This window comes from Macrobrachium rosenbergii, chromosome 36 (assembly GCF_040412425.1).
Source record: "Macrobrachium rosenbergii isolate ZJJX-2024 chromosome 36, ASM4041242v1, whole genome shotgun sequence".
NCBI classification, from domain to species: Eukaryota; Metazoa; Arthropoda; class Malacostraca; order Decapoda; family Palaemonidae; genus Macrobrachium; species Macrobrachium rosenbergii.
In genome coordinates this window covers 1361364-1380176 of record NC_089776.1, presented here as the reverse complement: position 1 = coordinate 1380176, position 18813 = coordinate 1361364, and the positions used below count along the sequence as shown (strand labels likewise).

At 37.8% G+C, this 18813-nt stretch overlaps 1 long non-coding RNA gene across 1 annotated transcript in view; it reads left to right on the top strand.

Moving 5' to 3' along the window:
• LOC136856551 (uncharacterized) overlaps positions 1–18813 on the top strand; it is a 136934-nt gene that overhangs the window by 92064 nt on the left and 26057 nt on the right. Inside the window, exon 6 of the long non-coding RNA XR_010858393.1 lies at positions 9869–10022. This is a non-coding gene — a long non-coding RNA (uncharacterized lncRNA). The remainder of the gene's footprint in view (positions 1–9868; positions 10023–18813) is intronic.

The following is an 18813-nucleotide window of genomic DNA, read 5'->3' as shown; positions in this document are numbered from 1 at the left end:
AGGATTCATCCACTAAGTCAGATGCAATCACACCTGTAATTTCTTCCAATCCCATTCCATCTCCTCCATTTGTGCAACCATCTCTACCTGGCTCTCACGTTTCCGACCCCAACACCATCGCCAGTCTACTCCATTTGTGCAACCATCTCTACCTGGCTCTCACGTTTCCAACCCCAACACCATCGCCAGTCTAGAGTCGAAAATCAACACTCGCTTTGAATTGATTGTACAATCTATCGCTAAATTAGCGTCATCGGTGAAAGTGCTTATGGATAAAAGAGAGTCAGAGCGCCCTGTGTCGCCCAGTGCAAGTGCAGTGGTAGTGAAGGAGGTGGCTGTTTGGCCAAAGATCCCTGTCATACTCTCCAGCACCTGGGAGGAGGCAAACTGGCAGCCTAAGGGAGGTCGGTGGGGTCTGCCCCCGAGCAGTCGCCCCCTCAATTCAGTCTGAAAGTGAGTCAGAGCGCCTCTTGGCACCCACTGCAATTGCCGTGGTAGTAGAGGAGGGGGCTGTTCAGCCTGCCGATTCTCCTAGGCCAAGGTCACTGTCATACTCCCCAGCACCTGGGAGAAGTCATACTGGCAGCCTAAGGGGGGTCGGTGGGGTCTGCGCCCGAGCAGTCGCCCCCTCGGTTCAGTCTGTTGATGAATTCCAGACTGCAACCAAAGGCCATCGGAAAGGCCTTCAAGTGAGTGCTCACTGTATGTCCTCCAGCTCTGAAGATTTTAATCCCATGCATGCACAGCGCTATGCGGACAAGTCACGCCTGCTAAAGTGGCGTGCAGTTGAGTTTGAGATTTCTTCCCCTGTTCCTTGTTAGAAGGGGAATTGGTAATTGGTGATGGTAATAGATGTTAAGTCTGTTGTGGGTTAGAAGGACTGTCCAAAAACATTCTGTTTCTTGGAAAAGGAAATGAAAATGAGAACTGAGCTTTTTATATTAATCCTTAAACGCCGACTGGACGTATCTTAAGTCGACTAAAATTGTCTGTTGGGTGACGAGTGGACGTACCATATGTTGACTATAAAAAATTTCAACCTTCGGTCAACTTTGACTCGACCAAAATGGTCGACAAACGCAATTGTAAGCTAAAACTCTTACGTCCGCGCGGTAACTCGGCCGAAAATTTAAGAAATTCTTTCATTTTGTCGTAATACTTGCACCATTTTATATTAGCCGTTACATAAAGTTTTATATATGAAAATGTGTGCAGTTTCATGTAAAATACAACAAAAAACAACCCATGGTTGTAGCTTTTATCAGTTTGGAAATATTTTCATATAAATCATGAGAAGTGCCAAACTTTCAACCTTCTGTCAACTTTGACTCGACCGAAATGGTCGAAAAATGCATTTGTAAGCTAAAACTCTTACATTCTAGTAATATTCAATCATGTACCTTCATTTTGCAACAAATTGGAAGTCTCTAGCACAATATTTCGATTTGTGGTGACTTTTTGAAAAAAAAAACTTTTTCCTTACGTCCGCGCATGGTAACTTGGCCGAACATCTCAAATTCTTTCGTCACTTTGTCGTAATGTTTGCAGATTTTTATATTAGTCGTTACATAGAGTTTTATATATGAAAATGTGTGCAATTTCATGTAGAATACAACAAAAAATAACTCATGGTTGTAGCTTTTATCAGTTTTGAAATATTTTCATAAAAATCACGATAAGTGCCAAAATTTCTACCTTCAGTCAACTTTAACTCGACCGAAATGGTCGAAAAACGCAATTGTAAGCTAAAACTCTTACATTCTAGTAATATTCAATCATTTACCTTCATTTTGCAATAAATTGGAAGTCTCTAGCACAATATTTCGATTTATGGTGAATTTTTGAAAAAACTTTTTCCTTACCTCCGCGCGGTAACTCGGCCGAACATCTCAGAAATTCTTTCGTCACTTTGTCGTAATGTTAGCACTGTTTTATATTAGTCGTTACATAAAGTTTTATGTATGAAAATGTGCGCAATTTCATGTAGAATACAACAAAAAATAACTCATGGTTGTAGCTTTTATCAGTTTTGAAATATTTTCATATAAATCACGATAAATAGAAAAAATTCTACTTTCAGTCAACTTTAACTCGACCGAAATGGTCGAAAACTGCAATTGTAAGCTAAAACACTTATATTCTAGTAATATTCAATCAATTACCTTCATTTTGCAACAAAGGGGAAGTCTCTAGCACAATATTTCGATTTATGGTGAATTTTTGAAAAAACTTTTTTTTACGTCCGCGCGTTACGAATTCATGCATCATTTTTTGATAATATTTTCTCTGTGTTGCTTTGATCGTTTGACAATTTGTTATATACCAAAATCATTGCAATTTAGTTTACAATACAAAAAAAAAATAACTCTTTAGCTTTAACTGTTTTGCTCACAGCACGATTTGTATACAATTATATATGAAATTTTTTTTTGCGCTCATATATTTCAATATTTATATATGATAATGATATTTTTTTTTTCATTTCTGATGGTTGCATACTAAACTTCAGGCAATGACAAAAAAAGGAGCCAAAAATGAACTCTTAATCTTAGAAACTAAGCATGCTGTGATTTTTTGAAGAAAACTTTTTTTTCCGCTTCGGCGCTAACTCCCGAACGCCGCCGACATACTACAGACACTTTTGTAAATAGAGGCTCGCCATTTAAGGGTTAATGGTATGATCCATCCGTTTAGTAGGTATTGGTTATTAATATGCTGTTGACAGCCTCTTGCGCTGTCCTTTACATCAGCAAGAACTATTGTCATGTCTTGACTCCCAATCTTTTCCCAGTGTTGTGTAACAGGTAGCCTGTCTGAATTGTTGGGTGTTTTCTTTCTTTGAGTTGGCTGATGCAAGCCTGTAGTAAGGTCTTGTCTTTTTTCAGTGATTTACTTCATCAGATTTTTTTTCTAGCGTTGCTGCTTTTATGCATGTTACTTGGGTCCTTTTTATACAAAACAGGTATACAGTACACAATAATGGTCTCCCTTGTTGAATGAATTGATGCCTTGAAGAGCATATGATGTACATGTACTGTGCTTTACCTTTGTTATTCTTTATTTTTTCATTTTCTTGTTAGGTTGGAGCTCTTCCATACTGCATGTAGTTGTTTTTTTAAACAGTTTCATTTGAGGGATATTTCAGGCAGAACATTGTATTAACATTACTTGTCTTGGATTGTCTTGGTACACTCACCTGCAATTTGAGGCAGGAATTATAGCCTTTAAATATCCAGTTTCCACAACTACATAAATAGAGTTGGCACGTGGTAGGCATTGTACAAATAATTCGGTTTCCTGTTTTCATAATGAGAGTGCTTATTTATGTTAAATGTGGGAATATGTAATTATATATTTGGCAAACTTCTTTTCTGTTACTATTTTCAATGCATACTTGGCCAAATTAGTTACTGTTCTTGTTGTGTAGATGACAACTTTTCCATTTGTAATTTGGTGCTGGATGAGTGTAAAAATAAATAAGTGGTGCATTTCATTCCTAGCAGTTTACTTGCATTAATAGAATCCATAGTTGTGCATGAATTTGGTCTTAAATTGTGTGTCATACATGTTTGGAATATATTGGTTTGTCAGTGTCAGTTGGGACAAAGATGTATGAGTTCAGAGGAGCATAAAATATAAACAACAGTCATTAAGGTTTAAAGTTGCATGTTAATGATAGCCCGAGACTGAGGATGGCCATTTCCACAAAGACAGAGGATGAAAAGGACATATTTCCAGACATTTTTATGTCTTTTGACTAACAAAATATGCAAGAAACAACTTTATTATGTAGAGACAATGTAATTAAATGTAAAGGTCTGGTAGTTGTCCTCCAAGGAAAGTATTTGGATGCTACATTTTGGTGTCTAAGGTTACCTTAGCACCATTGATATGTCCATCAGAGTTTTGCCCTGGTAGAACGTGATGATGGCAAAGCTTAAAATGTGACATGAAAATTTCTCAGTTTCTTCTGTATCCGAGATTAATTCTGCTTCTGTGATGTGAACACATTCATTAATTTTGTCTAAGTAATAACTCATCAGTAAAGATAACAGATGTCAGTAACACTGTCTCAAGTTCTTTTTTAAGAAGATGAAGCTTTTTCACACCTATTTCAGTGACAGTTAACCAACTGAAAGGCATCCTAGTGGCAGATTGCTTCCAATAAGCAAACAGTTGCCAAATTAACATTTACAGAAACAGACTCAACACACATCCTTGTCATGAGAGCCCCTCTTGGATTGCTTGACTTCTATATTAACCCTTTAACACCAACTGGACGTACTTTACGTCGACAAAATTTGTCTGTCGGGTGCCGAGTGGACGTAAAATACGTCGACTACAAAAAGTTTTTTTAAATATTCGTGTAAAAATACTTACAGGCCTCCTTTACGAAAAATTTTAAATCACACGCCTTGAGGGATGCTGGGAGTTCACAGATCACGCTGTTGTTTTGTTTACAAGCGTGACCCAGCTGCGCATGCGCGAATTTCTTTCTTCTCCCAAAATAAAGCATCAGCTAACTCTGGTGAAAATCAAAGAAATTCTGTAGTCACTTTGTCGTAATTTTTGCACCGTTTTCTGTTAGCCGTTTCATAAAGTTTTATATATGAAAATGTGCGAATTTCATGTAGAATAGAACAAAAAATAACTCATGGTTGTAGCTTTTATCAATTTTGACATGTTTTCATATAAATCTCGATAAGTGCCAAAATTTCAACCTTCGGTCAAATTTGACTCGACCGAAATGGTCGAAAAATGCAATTGTAAGCTAAAACTCTTACATTCTAGTAATAATCAATCATTACCTTCATTTTGCAACAAACGAGAAGTCTCTAGCACAATATTTTGATTTATGGTGAATTTTTGAAAAAGCTTTTTCCTTACGTCCGGTCTAACTCTGCTGAAAATCTCAGAAATTCTTAAGTCACTTTGTCGTAATTTTTGCACCATTTTCTATTAGCCGTTACATAAAGTTTTGTATATGAAAATGTGCACAATTTTATGTAGAATGCAACAAAAAATAACTCATGGTTGTAGCTTTTATCAATTTTGACATATTTTCATATAAATCACGATAAGTGCCAAAATTTCAACCTTCGGTCAACTTTGACTCAACCGAAATGGTAGAAAAATGCAATTGTACGCTTCAGGAGAAGGAGGCCTCATCCCCAGACAGTGGTCTCAAGCTGTCCCAGTCTCATTTAGGCCAACCCTCCACCTCCAAGGCTCAACCCCATTTTGCTGGTTCAACCAGCCCAACCTCTTGCTGCACCATCGCGATCTTATCCTCCGGCGAAAAACTCCTCCTATGAGGGCCGTGGGGTCTTTCACGGCCTTAATAAAAGTGCAAGGGGAGGCAGGGGTCGCGCCCCATACAGAGGTAGGCCTGGATCCGCCTCTCGAGGACGATCAGGCCGTGGTAGAGGAAGCAAGCCCTTTCCTCCCACTGAAACCAATCAGGTAGGTGGTCGCCTCTACTGGTTCAAGGACCAGTGGACCTTCAGCCCTTGGGCACACAGCATTGTGTCCAAAGGTCTGGGTTGGAGCTGGATCAAGGATCTCCCTCCTTTGACCAGGTTTAAATCCAACCTCCAAAACTCTACAGGACTTTGTAACAGAGCTTCTCAACAAGAGAGCAATAAAGAAAGTAAGGCACCTCAAATTTCAAGGCAGGTTGTTCACAGTCCCAAAGAAAGATTCCGGCCAACAAAGTGATTCTAGATCTATCACGTTCAATCGCTATATAAGATTTTGCAAGACAAGTTCTAGCATGCTTCGATTCAGGTGGACTCTTTCCCACGTGGAGCTGTCACCACCTCTATCGATCTTTCAGACGCTTACTAACACGCCCGGTTGTTTTGGAACTTCTCTCCCTTCCTGGGTTTCAAACTGGAAACAAGCCTACTCCTTCAGAGTCATGCCTTTCAGACTCAATGTAGCCCCAGAATTTTTACTGAAACTGGCGGAAACAGTCGTCCAGCAACTTTGTCCCGGGAATCTCCCTGGCGGCTTACCTGGACGATTGGATAATCTGGGCTCCGACAGTCTTGGAGTGCCGGAAGGCTACGCCATAGTGATCAAGTTTCTGGAGTCGTTAGGTTTTCAGCTGAACAGGAGAAGTCCCGCCTGACTCCGAATCCCGGTTTCAGTGGCTAGGCCTCCAATGGGACCTGACTGATACAGGTTGTCCCTCCCGCCACCCAAGCGGAAGGAGATTGCTGCGCTACCAGGAAATTTCTGAGGGACAAAACAGCATCCCGCCAGTCTCAAGAGGATTCTCTTACTCCCTTCAATTCGCCTCAGTGACGGACCTGCTTTTGAAAGCGAAACTAAAAGATATAAACAGAGTATGGCGGAGACGAGCCAATGTCAGGCTCAGAGACAGGATCTCTTCAATCCCGCTCTAAATCCTGAAAACAAGACTCCGCCATGGTCCACAGTCAGTGGCCTGTCGGGTCGGTTCCACTTCAATTTCCCCCTCCGGCGTTGGTAATCCACACGACGCTTCATTAAGCGGTTGGGGAGGGTACTCACCAAAACAAAAAAAATTCAAGGAACGTGGTCCACAATGTTCCAACAGTTTCATATAAACACCTTGGAAGCTATGGCAGTGTTTCTAACACTCAAGAAACTTCAACCCGCCAGCCGGATTCACATCAGGCTTGTGCTGGACAGCGCGTGGTGGTTCATTGCATCAACAGGGGCGGCTCCAAATCAGGTCGCGTAAACCAGGTGGTGGTAGCTATCTTCTCCTTGGCGAACAAGCACGGCTGGCATCTGTCAGCCACCCACCTAGCGGGGTTATGGTGGTGGCGGACTCCCTGTCCAGGACTACTCCGTTGGAGACGGAGTGGTCTCTGGACGGGACTCCTTCAAATTCTGGATTCATTTTGGGTTCCGGGCCTCCAAGTGGACCTGTTTTCCACGGAAAGCAATCACAAGCTTCCTGTTACGTGGCTCCCAACCTGGACCCCAGGCTTCCGCCACAGATGCGATGTCCATAGATTGGAATTGTTGGGAGAGGATATATCTGTTTCCTCCGATAAACATGTTGTTAAAAGTCCTACACAAACTCAGGTCATTCAACGGCCAATTAGCTCTAGTAGCCCCCTATTGGCTGAAGAGCAACTGGTTCCCTCTATTACAGGAACTCAAGTTGCAGTGTCATCAGATACCCAAACCCAGACTGACCCAAGTTGTACAAACAAAGACTGTGTCAGCTTCCTTAAGAATTCAGAATGCACTGGTTTTATGGACTTTATAAAGTTTGCTGCAAAGAAGGGAGCAAACATTGACCCCGTCAACACTCTGTTTTTACAATCAGACAAGAGAGATCTACTCTCAGACAATACGATTCGGCAGTCAAAAAACTTGGCGTCCTTTCTAAAGGCATCTGGAGCTCAAACTATGACAACCAACTTAGCAGTTACTTTCTTTAGGTCATTGTTTGAAAAAGGCCTTGCCCGGCCACTATTACTACAGCTAAATCAGCCTTAAAGAAGGTATTTTTGTACGGTTTTAATATTGACCTTACAGATTCATACTTCTCCATCCCCAGAGCATGTCCCGTTTGAGACCAGTAACTCATTGCTTCCGTTACCTGGTTCCTCAACGATGTTTTGAAATTAGCCACTGACATTGATAATTCTCTATGCTCATACTTGGATCTGTTAAGGAAAACCTTGTTTCTGATTAGCTTAGCTTCAGGTGCCAGAATTTCAGAGGTGTCGGCCCTCACTAGAGGTGATGATCATGTTAATTTCCTTCCATCCGGAGAAGTCCTCCTTTCCCCTGATCATATTTCTTAGCTAAGAATGAAGACCCTCAGGACAGGTGGTCCCCCTGGAAGGTGGTGCCTCTTCCTCAGGACCAGTCATTATGTCCAGTATTTACCTTAAAGTCTTACCTACAAAGAACTCCACAGTTTAAGTCGGGTCCTCTTTTCATCAGGGAAAAAGGCGGTACTCTTTCTTTGAATGCTATAAGACAACAAATTCTGTATTTTATTAAGCAAGCTAAAAATAACTCATTCAGTTCCAAAGGTTCATGATATCCGAGCAGTAGCTACCTCACCAATTATTTTTATAATATGGATTTTGCCAAACTTACCAAATATACAGGATGGAAATCACCACTAGTGTGTAAACATTTCTATTTAAAATCACTCAAAGCTCTTAAATTTTCTACAGTGGCTGTGGGAAGTGTCATCTCCCACCTTAATTATCCTTATCCCTTTCCTTTCCCCCCCCGCTGCCTCATTTATTTCACTGCCTGCCTTTCTGGATCGTTCATGCCTCGCTGCCTTGCTCCTCATACTTATTGGTTTATCTGATTATTGCTTGTCTTGTGTTTTGGAATTTGATGTTACAGATTTAGATTTAGTCAGAGGTACTGAAGCGGTTTTTATTTTGCTTCATGTACCTTATATATTTTTGTCTTTCAATTGTATCTCATTGCCTTTAGGTTTAAGTTTGTAATTACTGGTTATTCTATTGATTTGTAGGGGCCTTTTATTTTCCCCTATTGTACTACATGTTTGTATTTCTAACATTGTTCCTAGGTTAAGTTTGTTATTTCATGGTAATCTTTGATGTGAGGTGTAATGTGCCACCAGTATTTACTTATAGTTAAGCCCGATTTTCATTGTTGAGATATTCTTATTAAATCTATTTTTCCATAGCATGTGTCTCTTTCCAATTACCTTTGGTATTTTGTTGCAGCTTTGCAGTCTTGGCATGATTCTCTGGCACTATTTCACCGGGTGACACGGGGCCGAGCTCAGAAAAGGGATTTTGACAAAGGAAAATCTATTTCTGAGAGAGGCCCGTAATCAAAAGGTGACCCCCTAGAATATTTTGAGGTACAGGTTCGCCCCCTGCTGGCTCATGCCAAGCCTGGGGATGGTGCTAGTCTGGAATGAGTTCAGATGGCGCTGGAGTCGCTGCGTGGCAGGCTGGGGATCGCGGGCGCTGGTACGGCCCCTCACTCTTCTCGGGGATATTGACATGGGGATGTCTATCGAGTGTGGCTATGTGGTTGTGATTCCTTCACTCACCCTTGGTTATACCGACATCTTCATCGAAGGTGCTCGATCTGGGGGTAGTAACTCCAGCATTCCTCTAAGCTTTTTTCTCTGGTATATTTAGCAATATTTATACCTAGAAATTCAAGTAAGAATGGAATTTCACCGGGTGACACGGGGCCTCTCTCAGAAATAGATTTTTCCTTTGTCAAAATCACTTTTCTGTGCATCTTTTCCCACTTTAATGTGGGGTCGATGTTTCTGACAACTTTCCTCCACCTGGTTCGGTCAAACACATCATCCTCTGACAATTGTTTGCCCCACAGATCATCTTTAACTACTTTGCCAAAAGAGATATCACTCTTCATCTGTATATTAGGCACCTCCTCCAAAAGTAAGTTTATCTGCATGATTGCTTGGGTGGCAAGGATTCCTTTTTTTTTTTTTTTTTTTTTTTTGGAGTTGAATGCCTCCTGACCAAAGAAAGTAAGTAAATAAATTTACCTAAAAGAAGATGATTCAAGTGTTTTTATTGGAGGGTTTCAAGTTTGGTTTTAAGATTGGTCCTAGAATCCGTTGCCTTTTTCAAGGTACGTATTTACCTTTCCCTATGTTATTACCAACAGTGAGCCATGTGGTTCTCATAGATTTGTTTGTTTTGCTATGTATCTATGCTGATATATTTTGTAGATCTGAGGTGATGGTGAGGAGCACATTATGAAAGAATGACACTAGAGATAGGGAGAGTGACAGATGTAATGACATTACCTACAACCAAACTGGACTGACCAGCTTAGAAACTTGTAACAGGAATTTTTATTAAAGGATTCTTTTTTTCTACAGCTGCTTGGAATGTTGCACTCTCCCATCTTATGTGGAGGGGTGAGGGAGGTGCTTTGGTTGTCCAGTTTGTCCACGGATTCTGCTTCAATTTTCACCTTTGCTGCATTATTCGTGTTGTATGTGTTACCCTGCTGGAACTCTCTGCACTTCTTTCGTAAGTTACTTTCTTGTTTATTATCTTCCATTCTTTTTCTTGCTGGCCTTTCAAGTTATTTTATATTTTATTGGTTTTAAGAAATGTCAAGAATTATTAATGACTCAGCATGAGGTAGACAAGCATGAAGTGTCAAAATTCTATTTTAAACTATTACTTTTTTGTCTTAATGCATCAGATCTTATTAACTATGTTTATTTTACTGTAAAACAGTCCTACATGAATGAAAGCATTTCTTTTGAATTTGAAAATGAACTAAACATTAAATGACCTGGCTTTGCCAGTAAATTAGTTTTTCATTACTGAAAATATTGTCAGTGAATATTTTCGTGCAAAAAGTGTAATTTTTGTCAGAACATATGAAGCCTCCCCAGGAGATATTTTCTTATTTTGTTGAGCACAGAATGATAAAAAATGTCAAGAGAAACTTAATTCTGAAGTATTCCTTGTAACAGGTGGTCTTAGTACTGTATTGGGTATTTCAGTGAAAATACATTTATATAACAAAGATTAAGGATTGGGCACACTCGTCTGACCCATCAGTTTATTTTAGAAGGAAGCAGCCCTCCAGAGTGTGCTTACTGTGACGAGACACTAACAGTGGAGCACATTCTGGTGGTCTGCCCCAGATATTTTAACAAAGAGAAAGATATTTCCAGGGTAAATCCTGTCTGATATTTTGGGAGATGAAGCAGATATTTCTGCTATCATCTCTTTTTAAAGTGTTAAAATTTTTAACGATATTTAATTTATTTATTTAATATATTTATTACATCACATAGAATTTTAATGACATTAAATTTTTATTATGTACAGTATATATCACTTCATTCATTAAACTTCATACCTTTATTTATTGGTCACATCACTTCATTTTATTTATTAATCATTTCCTTCTGAATTCATAACCTTAACATGATTTATTTTTTTCATTACGGCACTGAATGGCCTTCTTGGCTCCCAGTGCGTGGGCTTTTTGCCCTAAATATCATACATCCATCCATAGTGTCTTATTACACTATCAATTTCCTCAAACATTTTGGATAAGCAATTCTGTGAAGCCTTGAATCCTAGAAAAATAGATGAAGAGGAATCTGTTCCATGGCTGGATTCGAATTGACGCCTGTCAGTCGGTCCTCGATGTCACCCCTTGTGTTTAAATGACTCTACCACGGAAGTGACAGCCTTATTATTTATTTCCCATTCGGATTTAAGGCATTACAGAGAAGATTTTATACGATAGGTGTGAGGAAATGGAGGAGTTAAGAAACAACGACTCTCTCTCTCTCTCTCTCTCTCTCTCTCTCTATATATATAAATGAGTATAATATATATATGCGGAATATATATATATATATATATACATACATATATATAGATGTGAACAGTTAGAAAACATGCGTTTATGCAAACAGGTTTGCATGCGTAGGGCACCTTTCCATGAAGAGTCATTCCCCACCCATGATAGCTCTCTGATCAAAATGCCTTTTATGGACTTCCTGGCATTTCATTGCCATCTTTAAAAGGACTGTATTCCAATCACTGGCCAAAGTTTGTATCGCAAGAAAATCACCGGCTGCGTTGAAGTCAACCCTGGTCAGCAGAGATTGATTACGTCAGGGACCTTGTCATATATGGAAATCGCCCCAATCACCAATCAAAGGGACAGAGATGGTTATCACCCAAACTCGAGGATGGTGTGGTTAACCTTCCTTAATGTGGGAAGCCTCTCTCTCTCTCTCTCTGGCAAAAGCCAGCTTAGCTCTCCGCTTCAGTTTTCCATCTTAATTCTAAACACTACCCAAAAACAGCTCTCAAGGATATTCTCTCCACTAATCAATTTCCCATAATTAAAACATTTTACAAAATCACTCTCTCTCTCATCTCTCACTCTCTCTCTCTCTTGTTCTTCTTCTTCTTTCCAGTTTTTAAAATATAAGAGAGAGAGATCGCGCAGACGAAATAAGAATGAAACTATTTTAAAAGGCACTTTGAAATATTCTTTCAAACATCCACGTCACTTGAAGATATTCTCTGATAAAGCTTGACTACACAGTTCATCAGCGAAAATGGTCTTATTAACTCACGACCAGGCTTGCATAAACGATGAGAACAGCTCCAGTAAGCTTTTCCGAGTGACAGAAACGGCTAAATTTGTTTGAGATTAGCGCTTGAACCAGATGATTTGCATACCCTGACCTTAATGGAAGCCTTTTCTTGAAGAATCAAAAATTTTAAAAGATGCAAAAATAACACAACGCTTGGGAGGGCACGGGGTCGTCGAATGACCTTAGGTAAGTGGAATGTAGTTTGGGGTTGGGGTCCCAGTGATCGATGCTCGCTCTTTCAGCGAAAGTTGTACGGGTTTCTTAGGTAGAGTTTTTGAGAGGATTCTGATCTTTGGGTTCAACGAGGTGTCGTGTAGTTGTTCCACAAGCGTCTCTAGATTGACATGTGTTTTATTTTGTTATGACTTGTCGATTCAGACTGTTAAAAATTTTTGCATTTTTTGAAAATATAGCATTTTTTGGTATATCTGTTCAGTTTATTTTTACCAAAAACATGATTAACACACACACATCACACACAGGTCGATCCCAGAAAGAACATATTTATTCTTATGTATTTATTTCCGTTATATATATTCTCAATAATGAAATATACTATACGTTTTGACTAAAATTGCAAATACCACAATAAAGTAATATTAGATCAAATTGAAGAGAGAGAAAAGAGAGAGACTTTTCTTTGCAGTAGAGAAAACCCATCAACAATGGTAACTCATTCAGTTGTTTTAATTCTAATCAGACAATTGGAAACTCTGATATTCTTAGAATAGTTCATCTTGAGATATTCTTTTTGTATTGTATTTCAGTATCACATGAGGTTCATAATACAATTGCTTTGGAATTACTAACTTTCAAGTCTTATCGAAGGCAAGAACATTATTGAAAGAATCTCTGTGCCACAGATTAGCAATTGATTCTAGCTGTTCTATCTAGTGTTTCTTCACAAATTTTGACATGGCTGTTGCCCTAGTATTATATAAACAAAGCTGTGTTTGCAAAGCTAAAATCATTTTCTTGATTTTTGTTTTCGTTATTTCTTGAATATAAGGTTAGGCATTCATAGTTTAATAAAGATTAATGTTACACAACCGTTGTATTGATGTAACATCTTTCCTTTAAAATTATGCATCTTTTAATTGAACATCAGTAGATAAATGACATCATTAACCCCATGTTCTTCTTAATGCAAAACGATGTTGTTGACATTTGAAATGATTACATTTTCCTTTATCAACATGGGGAAAGGTATTTTATATGGACATCAGTACATCTGCATCTTTTTGATTAAATTTAACACTAAAATAATCTTATTCTTGACCACCTTTTGGTTATTCAATTATAATAGTTATAACATTCTTTACCATAGGGGTATAATTATATCTTTTATATTTTTAGGAGTGATTAAGGTTGGGCAACATTGCATTATAAGCTAACAAAAATTGTGTTTAATTTTCTATGTTCCCCTAAAAGATTAATTTTATTCAGAAAAAATTATTCAGGAACATTTGGTTTTCTAACATTTACCTTCTTCGGTGATATTTTTGCTTATTTTGTTAATGAATACCTTTAGCTTTTCTATCTCTTGGGCATTTAAGTTTTGATAAGTTTTTGTTTTATTTAACACTATGCCCTTTTGCTCCAATATGTTCCAATTTATCTATTCAGGCCTTTTCTTTTTCTACATTAGATTCAGTTTTTGCTACTCCAAATAGTTGGTTTAGTGATTCTCCTGTAAAAGGTAAGAGGGGATCTTTTTGGACCTTGTATTTAATCATTTCCTGTGTCATTATCTAATCTTTCCAACAATGGTCAGGCACTGTTATTATCACTCTTCTGTATTATGGATTTGAGTTCTTTTTGAACATCTTTCAACGTCATTTCATTGATAAGCACGGAGGTAATGCCTAAATCCTTTATTAATTTCACAGATCCCTTTTTCTCGAGTAGTGCACCCTTTCGGATGAGCGCTTTGGATGAGACACAAAGTAGGGCTATGATAACCCAGAGCAGCTGCATGTTTGTATCTGTAAGAATAAGCCTTATCAGATATTCTATATACATGAGGTATTTTAATTTCTACATGTACAGTTTACGTTATGATATTTCAATTCAACACTTTACAATAAATTTATGAGTTTTTCTCTTAACTACAATGTGGCCAATCTTTTTGTTTATCTGTTCTTTCTTATCTTAATTTCAATATTTCTTCTAGTTTTTAGTGGATGTCTGCTTCTGTTTTATTAGCCCTTGTAGATAATGCCATTGCAATGAAAAATTTCTTTCTTTTAGATCATCTCATTTATGATCCTAAGCTTATTTCATTTTAACACTTTTCTAATACCCTACAAGGACCATGAAATTTAAGAGAAACTTTTACATTAGGACATTCTGCAACATGATTCTGAACATATACCTGAGCACCTATTATAATGTCTGGTTTAGCCTTATTTTTGTCATAGTACCTTGCTTGAACCCTTTGATACAAATTAGAAACCAGTCCTTGTCTTTTTTGATTGTTTCATAAGTATGTCTAGTTTTCCATGCAATATAGTCATCATAATTATAAGTATGTCGGGTGTGGTGTTATATCATCTAGTAAGGTATTAGGCAGTCGTTTTTGACAACCCATATAATAAGTAGTGTGGTGATTCTCCTGTTTCATTTACAGTATTGTTTATAAATAAACTGTAGGGTCCTTCAAAAGCTAAATCCCAGTCTTCTGTATTTAGGTTTTTAACCAAAGTTTCAAGATATCCAAATCATTTTACGATTTGTTCTTTCAATTGCTCCATTTGAACTTGGTTTGTATGCTGTGATTTGACATTTATTTATCTCATAAAATTCACATAATTTTCTTAAAAGTTCACTAGTAAATTCAGCTGCATTATCAGAAAAAATAACTTGTGGACATGAATGTCTCGTGATAATTCTAGATTTAAGAGCCTCTGCTACTGTAATTGCATCTCTTCTTACTGGTACTTTCTCTACATATCTTGTTAGATAGTCTAGAAAGACTAGTATTTGTTTATTCTCTAACAGTGGCAAGGAAATGGGCCTAAAATCCATTGTTAAGCACTGGAATGGGTTGAAGTTCCGATGGATATTTTTCAATTGGAGCCTTTGGATTTACGTTACCCTTGTTTCTATTACAAACTTTACAAATTTGTACAAAGTTCTTGCATCTCCCACCACAAACAAAAATAATTTCTAGTTATGTTTCTCCTTCCAGTGGATGTCTTTTAATCCTGTCCTGCTAACTTCTATGAGTGGATGCCAGAGCCTGCCAGAGATTTATCACTTGTAGATAGAGTGGTTCGTGGTGGTAGGTTTCTGTTTCCCAATAGTAGTATTTGTGACTCGGATCATCGACGGATGGTCTCGTTTGTCACTTTTTCATAAGTTGTGTTTCAACAGAGATCTTCCACATTCACAACTGATCCTTGATCCCCTTTATCTGCAGTGCAAGAGCAAAAACCAGAGCGTTGGCTGAACAGCAGTAAACCAATAGGCAGTAAATGTATCTAGCAGTCGAACTCTGAACTGAGGACAAATAAACCAAATTCAGTTCCAGAGGTCCAAACTAAACCCGATTTCTCACACGTTGACTACAGTAAATTAACAAGCCTCCCAGTGGAAGTCGTGCAAATGGAACTTCTTAAAATTATCAATAAATGTCCAATGAAGTTGCAATACATCACTACCCTAATACTATTTTTATCTATTTGTTAATTTTTTTTTCTTTTTTAATCAAAAAGTTGGTCTCTTCTGTCTGTATTTCGCTTTACCTCATCTTACTTCTCCTAATGAACACCATATTCTTTGGAAACTTGAATTTCAAGTCAGTGGCCCGATAAAACTGGGCTTGTTCCATAGGAATAGTTTTCAGCTTCTGAATAAGAATAATAATTTTGTTAGTATCTGGTTAGGTTATCATCTCTTTTGCACATTCGGACGTTCATCTAGTCAGTGAGAGAGAGGTTTAGTAGTAAGTTTCAGCTGAAGTTTCATGTGCTTGGAATAGGATAAGGATTCTTTGAATTTTTAAATATTTTTTTTATTTAGGTTTGTAGTTGTAGGATGGTATGCTTTTTCAATTTGTGCCCTGCACAAACAGGTTCTTTGATGGGTTAGTTCTTGTCAAATCTGTGGAGCTCATTCATGAACCTACAAGCTCACCGAGAATATTCTTGGCAATTAGTTATAGTTGAAGATTTTAGGCCTCTGTACTGCCACATTGCATTCTGCTTTCTTGTAAGTGATGAAGCAGAGTTTTTTATTCATTGTACAATAGTAAGTAATGATTTTGATGCTGACTGCTACACAACTAAAGTCTGGTATTTCCCTCTGGGTTTCTGCATACCTTTGAATTCAATTTAGTTTTAGTGTTCACTGTCAGTACTCTGAATATACTGTCAAATGCAGGCCATCTTTTCATTTGGTGCCTGAGATAGCTTGTGTTACTTTGTTGGAATCAGTGGCAGATTGTTGTACCTCCTTGATTCCTATATTGCTGTGGTAATTGGTAATTGGTGATGGGAATAGTATAGGTATTAAGTCTGTTTTGGGTTAGAAGGGCTGCCCAAAAACATTGTTTCTTGCAAAAGGAAATGAAAATGAGAACTGAGCTTTCTATATTAGTTGTGTGATCCATCTGTTTAGTAGGTATTGGTTATTAATGTGCTGTTGACAGCCTCTTGTGCTGTCCTTTACATCGGCTATGAGAAACAATTGTTTCAGTAGTCACGGAGGTCTTTGTAGTGGATGAGCTTCTAGAGTGTAAGCTGCGATATTTTGCACTCCCAATCTTTCCTTAGTGTTGTATAACAGAGAGACTGTCCGATGTTGGATGTTTTCTTTCTTCGAGTTGGCTGATGCAAGGCTGTAGTAAGGTCTTGTCTTTTTTCAGTGATTTACTTATGGTTGTCTTAATCAGATTTTTTTTTTTAGTTATGGTTGTCTTCATCAGATTTTTTTCTAGTGGCGCTGCTTTTATGCGTGTTACTTGGGTCCTTTTTGTACAAAACAGGTACAGTATATGGCACACAATAATAGTCTCCCTTGTTGAACGATGTGAAGCCTTAAAGAGCATTTGATGTACTGTGCTTTACCTTTATTACTTTTTATTTGTTAATGGTTTGTTAGGTTGGAGCTCTTTCTTACTTCATGTAGTTTTATTGTTAAGCAGTTTCATATGAGGGGTAATTTAGGCACAACATTGTATTAACATTGCTTGTCGTGCATTATCTTTGTGCATTCATCTGCAGTTTGAGGCAGGAATTATAGCTTTTAAATATCCAGTTTCCATAACTTCATAAATACAGTTGGTACATGGTAGGCAATGTACGAATATCCCGGTTTCCTGTTTTAATACAGTATTGAGAACACTTAGATTTGAATTGGTTATGCTGAAAGGTTGGGTACTAAGAATATTTCCATATGAAGTTTATATTAACTGTGGGAATATGTAATTGTATATTTGGCAAACTTCTTTTCTGTTACTATTTGCAATGCACACTTGGCCAAATTTGTTATTGTTCTTCTTGTTTAGATGATAACGTTTCCATTTGTAAGTTGGTGCTGGATGAGTGTAAAAATAAATAGGTGGTGCATTTCATTCCTAGCAGTTTACTTGCATTAATAGAATCCATAGTTGTGCATGAATTTGCTCCTAAATTGTGTGTCATACATGTTTGGAATATATTGGTTTGTCAGTGTCAGTTGGGACAAAGAGATATGAGTTCAGAGGAGGATAAAATATAAGCAATACAGTAGTCATTGAGGCTTAAAGTTGCATATTAATGACTGAAAATGGCCATTTCCACAAAGACAGAGGATGGAAAGGACATATTTCCAACATTTTTATGTCTTTTGACTAACAGAATATGCAGGAAACAACTTTATTATGTAGAGACAATGTAATTAAATGTAAAGGTTGGGTAGTTGTCCTCCAAGGAAAGTATCTGAATGCTACATTTTGGTGTCTAAGGTTACCTTAGCACCATTGATATGTCCCTCAGAGTTTTGCCTTGGTAGAGCGTGATGATGGCAAAGCTTAAAATGTGACATGAGAATTTCTCAGTTTCTTCTGTATCCGAGATTAATTCTGCTTCTGTGATGTGAACACATTCATTAATTTTGGCTAAGTAATAACTCATCAGTAAAGATAACAGATGTCAGTAACACTGTCTCAAGTTCTTTTTTAAGAAGATGAAACTTTTTCAAACCTATTTCAGTGACAGTTAACCAACTGAAAGGCATCCTAGTGACAGGGTGCTTCCAGTAAGCAAACAGTCGCCAAGTTAAGATTTAGGGAAACAGACACAACACACCCTTGTCATGAGAGCCACTGTGGGATTGTTTGACTTCTATAAAGCTCTTTAAATGCCAGCAAAATCAGTTTTATAAGGTCAGCCCCTATTGTTGGGGCAGGGGGCTGCACTGAATTCTTAGTGAAAAAATTTGTAAAAATTTCTTTTTTATGTATTTTCATGTTTTGCTTTACAGGAAATGAAAGTAAGTGGTCAAGCTCAGTTTTTTATTGATCTTTTGTGTGAACTACAGTAGATACATTGTCTTAAAAAAGTACAGTAATAATGGAAATTAAATAAATCATGATTACAGCAGATGCCATGTAGTGCATGATTACAGCAAATGCCATAATACAAGATTACACTGTACAGCATTGGCCATAGTGCATGATTGCATATGCCATAATGTATACA